Source organism: Marmota monax, unplaced genomic scaffold, assembly GCF_021218885.2.
Source record: "Marmota monax isolate L192 unplaced genomic scaffold, Marmota_monax_Labrador192_F-V1.1 WCK01_AAM20220418_F8-fsc00196, whole genome shotgun sequence".
Lineage (NCBI taxonomy): Eukaryota > Metazoa > Chordata > Mammalia > Rodentia > Sciuridae > Marmota > Marmota monax.
In genome coordinates, this window is record NW_026694390.1 from 1,581,033 (window position 1) to 1,596,922 (window position 15,890).

General features: G+C 38.7%; 1 protein-coding gene across 11 annotated transcripts in view; it reads left to right on the forward strand.

The window, feature by feature from the left end:
- The window catches only part of Nsd1 (nuclear receptor binding SET domain protein 1), a 142,364-nt gene that overhangs the window by 55,464 nt on the left and 71,010 nt on the right, over positions 1–15,890 (forward strand). The gene's annotated exons all lie outside the window — the stretch shown is intronic.

Sequence of the window (15,890 nt, forward strand, 5' to 3'; positions counted from 1 at the left end):
TATGATAGATCTATCTATTCTGTAAGCAAAAGGAATATTCTGGGAGAAAAAAATGAAACTGTTCTGTAGTACTTATGGGAAGGTCTTAAGTGTATTAAATCCATTTTGTAAGATTTATAAGTAGATAAAAATACCAGGGGTATCTTACCTTAGCAGTATGAGGGAAACAGTAAAAATCTGTCAGGATATGAACGTACAGTGTAGTCACTGAGGATAAAATTAAGTATCCTTAAATGTGAGAGTCCTGAAATTGTTTACCATGGTACATTTTCCCTTCTCAGCTTTATTGAAGTATAATTCACACATCATAAAATTTATAGTACAATTTATGGTTTTTAGTATTTTTCACAGAGTATGCAATAGTCCACATGATCAAATGTGGAACATTTGTTTACCCCAATCTATTGCCAGTCTTCCTTCAATTTTCCCCAGTCTATTGCCAGTTCCATATACTTCTTAGAAATAGAATCAGATAATGTGTGACCCTTTTATATCTGGCTTCTTTAACTTTGTATATTGTTTTCAAGATCCATCCATGATAGGAACTCTTTCTTTTTCCACTTGTATTGATTGAACCCAGGCCCTGGCACATGGTAGGAAGGTGCTCTATCACTGAACTATATCCTCAGTTTTCCTTTTTTTTTTTTTTTTTTTTAAAATCCCCTTCAATGTGGTGTTGGGGATCGGACACAGGGCTTCTTGCATGCTAAGCACATGCTCTGCCATTGATCTGTACCACAGCACCCCCTCCTCATTCTGTCCCTGTTTCCTGAGATGCTGGGATTACAGGCATGCACTACTACAAATGGCACCCTTCTTCTTTTCCTTATTCATTTATTAGTCGGTGGACATTTAGGTTGCTTCCACATCTTGTCTTTTGAATAATAAATGCAGCAGTGAATGTGGATGTGCAATAGCTCTTTGAGATCAATTTTCAGTTATTTTTGATATAAATCCAAAAGTGAAATGGCTGGGTTACATAGTATTTTTTTTTTTTTTTTTTAGTTATAGGTGGACACAACATCTTCATTTTATTGTTATGTGGTGCTGAGGATCAAACCCAGTGCCCCATGCCTGGTAGGCGAGCTCTCTACCTTTGAGCCACAACCCCAACCCCACATAGTAATTTTTAATATTTTTTTTTTAATATTTATTTATTTATTTTAAATTTTCGGCGGACACAACATCTTTGTTTGTATGTGGTGCTGAGGATCGAACCCGGGCCTCACGCATGCCAGGCAATCGCGCTACCGCTTGAGCCACATCCCCAGCCCATTAATATTTATTTTTTAGTTGGACACAATATTTTATTTATTTTTATGTGGTGCTGGGGATAGAACCCAGGGCCTCACATGTACTCTAGGCAAGTACTCTACCACTGAGCCACAACCCCAGCCCTGTAATTTTTTATTTTATGTGGTTCTAGAATTGAACACAGTGCCTCACACATGCTAGGCAAACGCTTTACAGCCCCAGCCCCTGTAATTTTAATAGGAATTCTACTTGTAAGTTTTTGAGGAACTTCCATATTCTCCATAGTTGATGCACCATTTTAAATTCCACTGATTGTGCAAAAGGGCTCTTAGCTCTTCGTATCCTTGTTAACTTGTTTTCTGTTTCTTTGAGTGTAGCCATACTAATGGGGGTGAGGTGATATCCCATTATGGTTTTGATTTGCATTTCTTTGGTGTTGAACATCTTTTCAGGGGTTTATTGGCCATTTGTATATTTTCTTTGGAGAACAGTCTGTTCAAGTCCTTTGCCCATATTTTAACCTGGTTATTATTAGTTGTGACAGTTCTTTATATATTGTAAATATTAACCACTGTATCTGATACATAATTTGTGGATATTTTCTCCTATTCCATAAGTTGTCTTTTCACTCTGTTGTTTTTTGACTATCTTTCCACATTGTGAATAATATTGCCACCCTTGTTGAGAACTACTTGACTCGGTATGTGATGGTTTATTTATTTCAGGGCTCTCTATTCTGTTAGTCTTTATATCTATGTTTATGCTGGTACCATATTGTTTAATTGCCATAGCTTTGGATATGTTTGGAAATTAGGGTAAGGACTCCAGCTTTTCCCTAAAGATAGTTTTGTTTAATTAGGGGTTCTCTTGAAATTCCATATGAATTTTAAAGAGTTTTTCTCTATTTCTACAACATGTTCCATATTGGTGTTTTTGTTTTGTTTCTGTTTTTTGGAAACAGGGTCTTGTTGTACCCAGGCTAGCCTTGAAGTTGGGATCAAGTAATCTTCCTGCTGATGCTACAGGTGCACACCATTGTGTCTGGCTGTTTTTGGAATTTTGATAGGAATTACAGTGAATGTGAAGTTTGCTTTGGTAGTATGGATATCTTCTAGTGTTGTTTCTTTTTTGTACTGGGTCTTGAACTGAGGGGCACTCAACAAGTGAGCCACACCCCCCAACCCTGTTTTCTATTTTACTTAGAGATTGGGTCTCACTGAGTTGCTTAGCGCCTTACCAGTGCTGAGGCTAGCTTTGAACTTTGGTAGAGATTCTGCTATCTCGGGCTCCGGAGCCTTTGGGAATACAGGTGTGAGCTACTGCGCCCTGCTGGAAGTGCAAGATTTTTAGTGTTAATTTTGTCTTCTACAGCTTTGCTGAATTTGGTCTACCACATTTTTAATGTAATATTTAGGATTTTCTACATATAAGATTATGTTTTTGCAGAAAAATTTGCTTCTTACTTTCCAGTTTGAATGCTTTTTCTTGTCCAGTTACTTTGTTTGAGCTTTCAGTACTGTTTTGAAGGCATCTCTAGAGTGGGTATCTTTTCAGTTTTTCACCATTGAATTTAATGTTAGCTGGGATCTTTGCATATATCATCTTTATTGTATTTATGGGATTTTCCTGGTTTGTTGACTTACTGAGTGGTGGTTGAATTTTGTCAGATGCTTTCTGTGCATCAGTTGAAATGATCATATGATTTTGGGGGGGGTTATTTATCCTGTTAATATGGTCTATTTAATAATTCTTTTTTTTTTTTAAACAACCATCCCAGAATTAAATCACATTTGGTCATGAGTGTGATTCCTAACAATTTACTGTTGAGTTTTTTAGTATTTTGTGAAGAGTTTTGCATCAGTAGTCACAAGCATATTGGTCTATAACATTCTTGCAGTATCTTTTGTCTGGCTTTCCTTGTCAGAGTTAGTCCTTGGCTTCCAGTGATCCTGGATTTTTCTTTGTTGGAAGGTTGTCTGCTCGGATTTTCTATTTCTTCATGAGTCATTTCATTTAGTCTTGATAGATTATATATTTCTAGGGATGTATCTGTTTCTTCTTGGTGATGTATCTATTTCTGATTTTAATTGATTCTCTTTCTCTCAAAGACTTTAAACTTACTTTGATTGATTGTTCTTTTCAAAAAAGCAACTGGAATAGTCAAGTTTTTTCTTTTGCATTACCATGGCTTTGCACACATGGAGAGTTACACTCTCAGCAGTGCTTTTTTGTATTATTTTCTATTCTTTATTTATTTTTTTCCCCTCCCCTCCTCTCCCTTCCCCTCCCCTCCCTTCCCCTCCTCTCCCCTCTTTCGAGAGAATTTTTCAATATTTATTTTTTAGCTTTGGGCGGACACAACATCTTTATTTGTATGTGGTGCTGAGGATCGAATCCAGCACCGCGTGCATGCCAGGCGAGCACGCTACTGCTTTAGCCACATCCCCAGCCCCCCCCATAACTTATTAAGACTTGTTTTGCGACAAAGTGATTTATTTTGGAGAATGTTCCCTGTGCACATATAGAAGAATATGTATTTTGTTACTGTCAAGTGGTTTTTTCTTTCTTTTTTCAACACTTATTTTTTAGGTATAGATGGACACAACACAATACCTTTATTTTTATGTGGTGCTGAGGTTCGAACCCGGGACCCACCAGTGCTAGGGGAGTGCTCTATCGCTGAGCCACAATCCCAGCCCCACAAGTGGTGTTTTCTGTATATGTCTATTAAGTTCAGTTCATCTGTAGTGTTGTTGAAGTCTTGTTTCCTTATTTATCTTCTGTATGGCTGCATTTGCCATTATTGTGTAGTAGTGTAATAAAATCTCTTCATGGAATTATTTCTTCCTTTAATTCTGTCAATGTTTGCTTCATTTTTGGGTCTTCTGATGTTATATATTCCAGGTGAATTGATTGTTTTTTTATAGTGACTCTTTAGTTGTAGTTGGACACAATACCTTTATTTCACTTATTTATTTTTATGTGGTACTGAGAATAGAACCGAGGGTCTTGCACCTGCGAGGCGACTGCTCTACCTCTGAGCCACAACCCCAGCCCTAACTTTAAAAAAAAAAAAAATTTTATTTATTTGTTTTTAGTTATAGGTGGACTTGATAACCTTTAATGTTTTTTAAATGTGGTACTGAGGATCGAACCCAGTGCCTCACACATGCTAGGCAAGCGCTCTACCTCTGAGCCACAACCCCAGTTCCTCCATCCTTTAACTTTCAACCTATATATGTCCTTAAATTTTAAGGTGAATCTTTTGTAGATAATGTATAATTACGTCATACTTAATCTATGCAGCCATGCTATCTTTTTATTAGAACCTTTAAGCCATTTACATTTAAAATAAGGAAGGACTTACTATTGCCAGTTTTTTTTTAATTGTTTTAGTTGTAGATGGACACGATACCTTTATTTTTTTCATTTATTTTTATGCGGTGCGGAGGAATCAAATCCAGCGCCTGACATGTACAAGGCAATCGCTCTACCACTGAGCCCCAGCCCTATTATTGCCAGTTTTAAAATTATAGTTTGTGTGTCTTGTAGCTGGTCGTTCCTTTTCCTACCTTGCTTCCTTTGTGTGTATTTTATATTGACATGCTTTTTTCCCTTCTCATTTCATTTTGTGTCTTCTATAGGCATTTTTATTTGGTTACCATCAGACATACATGAAACACGGTAATCTTTACACTGTGAACAGCTTAAATTGTTCATAAAAAAATTTATCCTTGGGGGCTGGGGATGTGGCTCCAGCGGTAGCACGCTCGCCTGGCATGCGTGCGGCCCGGGTTTGATCCTCAGTACCACATACAAACAAAGATGTTGTGTCTGCCGAAAACTGAAAAATAAATATTAAAAATTCTCTCTCTCTCCCTCCCTCTCTCTCTCTTTAAAAAAAAAATAAAAAAATAAAAAAAAATTATTAAAAAAAAAATTTATCCTTTTTTGGGGTATGTGTGTGTGTGTTACTGAGCATTGAGCCTAGGGGCACTTTACCACTGACCTACATCTCCAGTCCTTTTTTTTTCTTTATGGGTACTAGGAATTGAACTCAGGGACACTCAACTACTGAGCCATACCCCCAGCCCTATTTTTTTTTTTTTTTTTTTTTGTATTTTATTTAGAGACAGGGTCTCACTGAATTGCTTAGTGCCTCGCCTTTGCTGAGGCTGGCTTTGAACTTGTAATCCTCCTGTCTCAGCCTCCTGAGCTGCTGGGATTACAGGTGTGCACCACCATGCCCGGCTATCCCCAATCCTTTCTAATTTTTTTGTTCTGAGACAGGGTCTAAGTTGTTTAGGGCCTTGCTGATATGATGAGACTGGCTTCTTAATTTGTTATCTTTCTGCCTCACTCTTCCAAGTTCCTGGGATTATAAGCATGTGGTTGGCAAAATACCACTGTTTTACATATTCCTATTCCCACTTTGTTCCCCCCCCAATCCTTTGTCTTTTATGTTGTAAATTATATCTATCTATATTGTATATACATGAACAGTTTATAGTTATAGTTATTTTTACGCTTTTGTTTGCTAAATTCTATACCTGATTTAGTTGTGTTTTATGCAACAGCATTACAGTATTTAGTATTTGTATACGCAGATTAGTCTTTACCGACAAGCTTTTAATTTTTTATTGTGGCTGTCTTTGTGCTCATTTATGGTATTGCAACCTCTTAATAAAGGGTTTTCTACTATGTATTGTTGTTAAATCAACATCTCTCTGGGGATACAAGAATTGGGACTTCCTCTTGCCATCTTGTTGATGTCCCTTTTATGTCTTTTTCGTGCTGAATAATATTCCATATGAACCATACTTTATTTGTCCATTCATCAGTTGGTTGATATTGAGGTTCTTTCCATTTTTTGCCTTTTACAAATGATGGTATTTTGTATGTATTCAAGACATATGTCCATTAGATATGCTGTATAAATGTTGTCCTGGTTTTTTGGTTGTCTCTTATTTTCTTGACCATATACTTTGAAACACAAAATTTTAAAAAATAATTTTTTTCCCCATTAAATTTGTTTGTTCTTTGCTTGTGTTTTTTGGTGTCCCCTCAGAACCTTTGTGTAACCTTTGGTCTTGAAGATTCATATATTTTCTTCTACTGCCTTTGACCTGTTTTGTTTTTAATGGGGTCACGGGTCTAACTATTTTTTTGGTATGTTGGTATTGATTTTTCTCAGCACCATTGATTGGACAAAAATATTTATTCCTTATTGCATGGTTTGTCATTAGTGTTGAAAACAAATCAACTGTAAATATGTAAGGAATAAATGCTAAATTCTCAATTTTTTTCTGTTACTCTATAGGAAAGGGACAGTTCTCTGAATATCCAGAATATTAGATTCTTGATCTATTTTATTTACTTATCCTTTGACAGAACATCTTGGTGTGTTGCTCATGCTGGCCTTGAACTCATTTATTTTTATTTATTTATTTATTTATTTTTTTAGTTTTCAGTGGACACAACATCTTTGTTTATATGTGGTGCTGGGGATCGAACCCGGGCCGCACGCATGCCAGGCGAGCACGCTACCGCTTGAGTCACATCCGCAGCCCCATTGAACTCATTTTTCTGCTGCCTTAGCCTCCAAAATTATTGTAATTATAGGCATGTGCCACCTCTTCCAGCTTTAGCTGTGGTTTTAGTAGATTAACTTTTATGGTAAGAAACTTCCTTTTTAGTCCTACTTTTGTCATATATATTTTTGTACCTATTGAGACTACCCCCCGATTATTGTATCAATATGATATAATTCACTGATTGATTATTTTGTGTGTGTGTGTGTGTGAACCCAGGGCCTGTGTATGCAAGGCAAGCACTCTACCAACTAAGCTATATCTCCAGTCCACTGATTTTTGTATTTTTAACTTGCTGCTTTACAGTAAATCCTATTTGGTCCATGGCATTTTTTGCTGGATTTGATTTGCTTGTATTTTTTGAGAACTTTTTCATCTATTCTCATAAGGAATGATTTTCTGCAGGTTTTTTTTTTTTGTGTGTGTGTGTGTATACACACATGTGTGATTTCTTTTGTCTAATTTTAATTTTAAAATTTTGAGGAGTACCAGGGATTGAACTAGGGGGCACTCAACCACTGAGCCATATCCCCATCCCTATTTTATAGTTTATTTAGAGACAGGGTCTCACTGAGTTGCCTAATGCCTACCCATTGCTGAGGCTGGCTTTGAACATGCGATTCTCCTGTCTCAGCTTCCTGAGCTACAGGATTACAGACGTGTACCACCATTGTCTAGTTTTTGTATCAGGATACTAGTGGCCTGATAAGATGTATTGTGACATAGGGTAGGGATTTTCTTTGTCTTTTGTTTTTGTTGTGCTTGGAATGCAAACCAGGGAATCATGCATGCTGAGCATGTGCTGTACTGCTGAGCCACACCCTGGTAGATTCTTAAATTAAGAATTTGCTATAACCCCCTTTGTGGCCTTCCTAATTTATTTTTTAGGAAAACTTTACCAATATCATTGTTCTGGGTTATTTAGTTGGCTTTTAGTTGAAATATTTAGTGCGTGTCAGGTTGGGAAAAAATTCTTTGGTGTGAAGATGTGTCCTTGTCTTTTCAGGTATGGAGTTTTTTTGCCCCTGATTTCTCATAGTTTAAGAATTTATGTCCTTGTTTTTCTCTCTAGTTGGTCTTTTTTTTTTTTTTTTTTTGCTGGAGATAGAGCCCATAGCCTCAGGCATGCTAGGCAAATGCTCTATCACTTAACTGTACCCCCATCCCTGGTCTTGCTTTATTGTGGTTCTTGTTTTCCCAGAGGCACCAAAACCCAGGGCAAATTATTCTTGGTTCAGGGTTATTGTTGTTCAAAGTAGGGTGTCTCTAAAACTTTTACTGGTCTCCTTTAAGGGAAGGTAAGCTCAGACACTGAGACTAAAATATTTAGAACATTTTTAGAAGTTTAATTTTATGCCTTTTGGGTCTAGCAATTAAAAATCAGTCACATTTTGTTTTTCTGTTCTGTTTCATTTTTTTCCATTAATTCAAACAGGTGATTTGAAAACTCTTGGTTTAGGACATTGACTTCCCATTGTTGGCTATAGTTTTAGTTTCCCTTGGCAAGGGAATATTTTTTTTTCTATGTGAAACCAGAAATTATAGCTCCCCCTCTTCCATTTTGATCTCTCATCCGTGTGTGTGTGCGTGCGTGTATGCGTGTTTTGTGCTGGAGATTAAACCCAGAGCTTTGTGCATGGGAGGCAAGCATTCTACCAACTGAACCCCTTTCATCTCTTTTTGCTGTGGGCTGAAACTAATCTCAATTAGCCTTGATTTTTCTGGCTTTAGCTCCAGAAATGTTTATTATTTGAAGCTCCAATAACAGATTTATGATCATTGTATTCTCCTGTTCATTGTTGGATTCCACCTCACTCACTTAACTTTTTCCTTGATATCTTTCCTCCTTTCACTACTTTTATTGACCTGTCCTTTGCTATCTAGTAGTGTCATAGTAGGGTCATGTGGGTGGTAGAACAAATTCTTTCTTGGGGAGGAGGGTACTGGGAATGAACCCAGGGGTGCTTAAACATTAAATCACATCCTCAGCACTTTTTATGTATTAAATTTTAAAGAATCAAGACAGGGTCTCCCTCAGTTCTGATGCTGTCTTTGAACTTGTGATCCTCCTTTCTCAGCTTCCTGAGTCGTATTTTTTACACACATGTATATTATGAAAGCAGATTGTCTTTTATTCAGGAATATTTCATAGTGTTTGTTCATTGAAATTTTTTAAATTTTTTTTTTTAAATAGATGGATACAGTATCTTTATTTTTTTACTTTAATTTTTACATGGTGCTGAGGATCGAACCCAGCGCCCCACTACATGCTCGGCAAGCGCTCTACTACTGAGCTACAATCCTAGCCCCATTGTAACATTTTATTTATTGAAATAGTTTTATCTTTACTTGTTTAAATAAAAAAGTTTGGTTTGGAACATGGTAATATGGTCACAGAATTCAAAAGATGCAAAAAGTTAGTAAACATGTTCCTTCAGTGATATCAGATCTCTCTAGAGATAGTACATGAATAAGCAAAAAAATTGGAGTAAAGTATGAAATTTTATAAAGGCCTATATGTACAGATTTGACTCTTGAAAAGCCCTTAGCACGAATGGGAAGCTGTATTTCAGAAGCATATTTTTTTAACCTTGGTTATCGGGTCTTAGCAGTGCATCCCACCCCAGTTTATATAATCCTGTCATTTATAACAACAGGGCAAGGGAAGGATAGGATGGGAGGCTCATTTTTACTGAAAAGTGTTACATGTAACAGAATTATTTATTCCTGTTAAGAGAGTAGGATGATGAAACATAAAATGTTATGCTCTATAGGAAGATATTTGAAAATAGCTTCTAAAGAAGGTAGTGGTATAGATGAAGCAAGATTGGCCATGAATTTGTAATTGGTGACTCTAAATGATATGTACATGGGTTTGAAATTCTTTATTTAAAAAAAGAGCCAGGAAAATGGTAAATATTTGGGTAAATGTAAATAATGACTGAAGAAAATAATGCTTTAAGGAATTAAATACATATGTTATATGTATTTATAAAAAATAAAATGGGTTGTAGCTCAGTAGTAGAACACTCCTGGGTTCCACTCCTAGTACACTGTAAAAACAAAAAAGAATGTAAATACACATAAAACTGTGATATACAACAGTATATATAATTTGGGATAGAGGCAGTGGAAGTTATTTCTCTTTACTCTCTGGGAGGATAACCACACACTCATTACTTTGAGTTAGAAATTTAAATTTTTAAATTGACCCAAGGGGGTGGGATTGTGGCTCAGTGGTAGAGGCCTAACCTAGCACATGCGAGTCCCTGGGTTCGATCCTCAGCACCACATATAAAAAAATAAATAAAGGTATTTTGTCCAACTACAACTAAAAAATAAATTTTAAAAAAAATTGACCCAAAACAGAAAGCAAAGTCCCTCTGTGGTTTTTGTTGGAAGATTTGTCCCATAGACTTTTCCCACAGTCTACATTGTATGGTTTGTATCCGTGGTATATAGTTTAACATATTTCTCTGATTTCTGTATCAGTTTGAGATTTTGACTTGAATATATCAATGTTTGAGTTCTTCTTTATCTCTGCCCTTTTACCAAGAGGCTTACATCTTCAGCTTACAAGTTCTCTGACACTAGCAGCCATTGGTAAATAAGGTTATAATGCTGCTTTGGGGAAAAAAAATAAGCAGGATAGTCAATGCTGGAGTGTTTCAATTTTAAATACAGCAACCAATCAAGGTAGACATGGCCATGGTGTGGATATTGGAGCAGAATTCAAAGAACTCAAACATTGAGTTTAAACTTTTGCCCCTTTCACTTTAATAAGATTGCCCATAAGCCCTCAGGCCAAATCAGTTTTAGTGGTCTATTTCTATGGGTTTTTACTTTCTCTTAGTTGTTGTTTTGCATAGTTTTTTGTTTTTTTTTTTTAAATTCTTGGTGCTTTGATTCTTTTAAGAGGATTTTAAAAACACATACATCATTTTTATTTGATGTCAACAACATCATGATTAGGCTGTTCTTTGGGGTTTTGCTTGTTAAGAAAATAATGTTCTGTCTCTAAGGTTTCAGAGTTGATGAAGTAGAGGTGGCTATGAGAGGACTGATATTGATAAGTAGTACTCTAGTCCTATGGGGAAGTTTGCCATTTTCATAAAAAGGAGAAACCTGCAATTTAGCTGTGATGAAAGGGACTTTATTGGTTTAAAATTAATTTTCTTCAAGGTAATTATTTATATAACAAAATTTACATACATTATATGAACAATTAAATGATTTTTAAAGTAAATTTATTGAGTTATGCAGTCATTCCCATAAACCAGTTGTAGAACATTTGTATCAGTGCCAAAAGAGCACCATTAGCTTGTGTGTAATTTTCTTTCTTTTTTTTTTTTTTTTTAATTTCAAGGGATTGAAACCAGGGTGCTTTACCACTGAGCCACATCCCAAGCCCTTTTTTATTATTTTATTTAGATAAGGGGTCTTGCTGAGTTTCTTAGGGCTTGTTAAATTGCTGAGGCCGGCTTTGAACTCGAGATCCTCTTGCCTCAAACTACTGAGCTGCTTGGATTGCAGGCATGCACCACCAGGCCAGGCTATAGTTAATTCGTGTTTTTACCTTCAACACCGGATAACCACTAATCTGTTCTCTGTACTTATAGAGGTGCTTTTTCTGGACATTGTAAAGTGTGGTCTCTTGTGCTTTGCATTTTTCACTTAATGTTTTTGCAATGTATCCATGTCAAAGCACTTTTCACTAGTTTGTTCTTTTTTATTATCACAAGATGTTCAATATAGTGATATGCCACGTTTTATTCATCCATTCATTAGCTGATTAACATTTAGGTTATTTCACTTTTTTGGATATTTAATTAGCCCAATAAGATGAGTTTGTAAGAGTCTAAAAAGCTAGTGCTTGATTTGCTCAATGTGAGCAATTTATTTACATTCTTATAATATTTCTTATTCTTAAAATTTTGTAGTTTTAGAGTAGTCATAAGGTCCTGGCCCTGTGTTAGGAATTGGGGTATGTTTGCCCACAACCCCAGGGTTAACAGTGCTTTGACTCCTGCTCTGTTGTGTGTTTACTGTATATTCTGTGTTGAAACTTAAAGGATTTAGTACTGTTCTCACTGGCTTATGTAATTTTTTGACTTTTAATTATTTCCCTTCAGTATTCAAAAGATCATTCCTCTTTTGTTTCTAACTTATTCTTTAATTTAGCTTGCCAAATCACTTCATTTTGGCCTCACTTTGCCCATTTATAGTAGGAGGAGTTGAATTAAGTGATTCCCTACTTTTCCAATTCACAAGTGCTAAACTATTAGGAGAACATAAGTGGAGAGTTGTGGTATGAGGGATAGAAGAAGAAGGGAAGAAAGAAAAGGAACCTAAGAAGCATTTTCTGGCATTAGTCATTAGTTGTGAATAGACTCTTTTCATTTGTAATGCATCATTCTGTTATTCATTTAAGGAAAGAGCCAGATGGTAAATATTTCACTCTTTATGGGCCAGAAGGCCTATGTCACTATTTAACCATGCCTTTGAAGCACAGAAGTCACAAACTCTATGTAAATACATTGACCAAGATGTTATTCCAACAAAACAGTCCCATTAGTAGTTTCAAAACCCTGAATCTTTAAAGCGTTGTTCTTTAAAGGATAATTTTGCAGGGAGCAATGTATGTGACTTTGTAGGGGCCTAAAAGGTGTGTCAGATATAATTAGAGATTTTTTTCACTTTAATTTCCACTTTGGGTGTGTATGTGCATTGCATTGGGCATTGAATTCAGAGGCAACTCTACCTCTGTGCAAGTCTTCAGCCCTTTTAGCTTTTATTTTCAGACAGAGGGTGTTGCTAAATTGCCTAGGCTGGTCTTAAACTTGCTGTCCTCTGCCTTAACTTCTGGAGCAGCTGAGACTATAGGGGTGTGCTACAACCCCCAGCTTAATTTCCAGTCTTTTGTGCCCTTTGCTGGTTTCCTTGTTGTTTCTCTCTCTCTTTCTTGCAGCGTGCTCGCTCTCGGGGGCTCGCGCTCGCTCTCTCTCTCTCTCTCTCTCTCTCTCTCTCTCTCTCTCTCTCTCCCCCCCCTCCCTCCCTCCCTCCCCCCCTCCCTCTCCCCCTTCCCTCTCCCCCCCTCTTTCTCTCTCCCTCTCCCCCTCTCCATCTCCCTCTCCCCCCCTCCCTCTCTCTCCTCTCTCTCCCTCTCTGTCTCTGGTACTAAGGATTAAATCCAGGGGTGCTCAACCACTGAGCCTCATCCCCAGCCCTTTTTTAGATGTTATTTAGAGACAGGGTCTTGCTGAGTTGCTAAGTGCCTGAGTGAGTTACTGAGGCTGGCTTTGAACTCACAATCCTCCTGCCTCTGCCTCCTGAGCTGCTGGGATTACAGGCATGCTCCATTGTTCTTGGCTCCTTGCTGTTTTCAAGGAAATAGAGAGCTGGAGGACTGAAGTCTATACTAAGTAGTTATTTTTTATGAGGTATAAACCCCAAGCTAGAGTGAGACTGTTTGGGAATGAGATCCAATCTGTGTGATATAGGTGGTGTGGGAGATGCTGCTGCAATAGCATAGGGACTTGTTTAGGAAGAAAAAAGGACTTTAGAATTTTGATAGATTTTGTTTGGAATCAAGGTCTTGCCACCTCAGTAATTGACTCCCCCTTTATTATGACTAACTTCATGTTTTTGTTTGTTTTTAAAATTGGCTTCCCTTTTTGAGCCCCATTATATTATTTATAAAGTTATGGGTATCACGTGGTGTGGTCATGCACATATATGATCCCAGCTACTTGGGAGACTGAGGCAGGAGGATCCCAAGTCATTAATAAATAAGGAAGGAGAACAAGGAAGCAAACAAGCGAATGAGTGAGGAAGCAGGCAGATGGGAGATGTAGCTCACTGGTATATGGTTTGCCTGGATTCAATCCCTAGTGCCGCGTCCGCGTCCGGCTAACAGAGTCTGGCGAGGGACGGCGGGGTTAAAAATACACAGGACACCAAGGTTCTTCATCCAGGAGGGAGCATGTGCGCGCTTTATTGCCAAATTTGTTCCCCTTATATATCTTTTTAACAGCTGCGGGAAATCACTCAAAAGTGAGGAGGGAAGAGTAATAACTGTGTCCCCTATCAGGAGGCTCCAACAGGTCAAGATGTTCCCGAGGCAGATAAACACGTATGCTCGAGGCAGATAAATGGGAAACCGCAAGCCTGCATCAGGCCTTGTGAGCTGGCCACATTGACATGCAGAACAAAGAACTGGGGGTTGAGTCCCCAGGGGCCAGGGCGGGCCTGCTACCAGCAAGTCCCCCTTTTTTGTTTTTTGCATGTCAATGGGAATCAAGTAGCCCCTGTCTTAGGTCGTCCACCGCCCCTGCACTGCTTACCCGTCTCTGGGGAGGCCCCATTCCCCTGGCTTAGGTTGCAGTGCAAGCATGGAAGTTGCCCGTCACTGGGTACTACAAGATCAGCTCTTGTCCTACGTAAACGGACACTTTTCAGTTAGGATGTCATGGCCAGCAGGACACAACTGGGGATCCCAGTCATCATCTTCGCCAGTGGGATAGCTATGACCAGGGAGCTTTCTGAACGTAAGGGTCTGGGATGACGGCACCAAGTCTGCAGGGTAATTAGGGACCTGGGCAAAAGCAGGCATACATAGGAGGGCTTGGGTATTGGCTCCTGTCCAGTTACATCTCATCTCTGGATGGGTCGTAAGTACACCTCGTGGGCGGAGTCGTCCATCTCCAGGCGTTGGTAGTGAACCGGCTTGACCCTGGCACCCAGCCAACTGAAGATAGGAGTCAATTTCCCCCTGAAGTCCCAGGGTCGTTGCTCCTTCCCGAGTCTGCGTCTACCAGTCTCGTGCAGCGTTCCGGGACCCAAATGGGTTTTTCCGTCCCTGGAGGGAAGACACATACAGCTCCTCTCACTCTAGCCAAGAGTGGAGCAGGGGGTTGCCACTTCCCTGTAGCCAGATCCTTCCATCTTATCTGTGCTTTTTGTATGGTGGGAGGGGAAAAGTGACGCTGGGCCGCTGTACGGCCTTCGGCGTCAGTGAGCAAAAAATTTAAAGTGAATAGAGTTATGTTTAATAGTGCATGTGGTCCCTGACAACTCTGGTATATCTCCCCCTCTTTTGTTTTTTGCAAATAGGTTTTAAGATGTTGATGGGCCCGTTCAACAATGGCCTGTCCTTGGGGGTTATATGGGATTCCTGTTTTGTGTATAATATCCCACTGTAAGCAGAATTTTTGGAAGGTTTGACTAATATAAGCTGGGCCATTATCTGTTTTTATACATTGAGGGGTTCCCATAAAGGAAAAGGATTTAACATAGTGCTGTATCACGTCCTTAGCCTTTTCTCCTGAATGTAAAGTAGCGGAGATAAAACCAGAGAACGTGTCTATACTGACATGCACAAAAGACAGTTTTCCAAAACTAGGAATATGAGTTACATCAGTTTGCCAGATGTCGTTTGGCTGAAGGCCCCTTGGGTTGACTCCCAGAGAAGGGGAATGGATAAAAGGTGCACAAGTAGGACATAGGGAGACAATTTTTAAAGCTTGATCCCGGGAACATCCTGAGCGGAAGCGCAAAGTTTGTGCGTTTAGGTGAAATTTATTATGAAATTGTAGGGCCTTATCATACTCAGTTATTGTATATATAAAATTAGTGGCATGTGTGGCAGCGTCTGCCATGGCGTTGCCCGCCGCCAGAGGACCTGGAAGTCCGGAATGACTTCTAATGTGACCTATGAAGAGGGGGTCTGCCCTAGCCCATATAAGAAGCTGCACTGTTTGTAGTTGATCCATGATAGTGGATTGTTTTCCAATATAAGGTGCCGTCTCAATCGCGGAGGCAAGCCTGGCGATATAGAGACTGTCTGTGAAAACATTAAGGGGCACCAGCTATAGGTCTGTAAGGCCAATATTAAGGCTGCAACCTCCGCTTTTTGGGCCAAACAATCGGCCACTCTCTTGCGGATGACTTGGGTCCCATCTGAAATGACAGCAAACCCATTTTTGGCCCCGTCAGTGAAGATGGTTTGTGCCCCCGGATCCTGGTACATAGTAACTCTCTTACTAC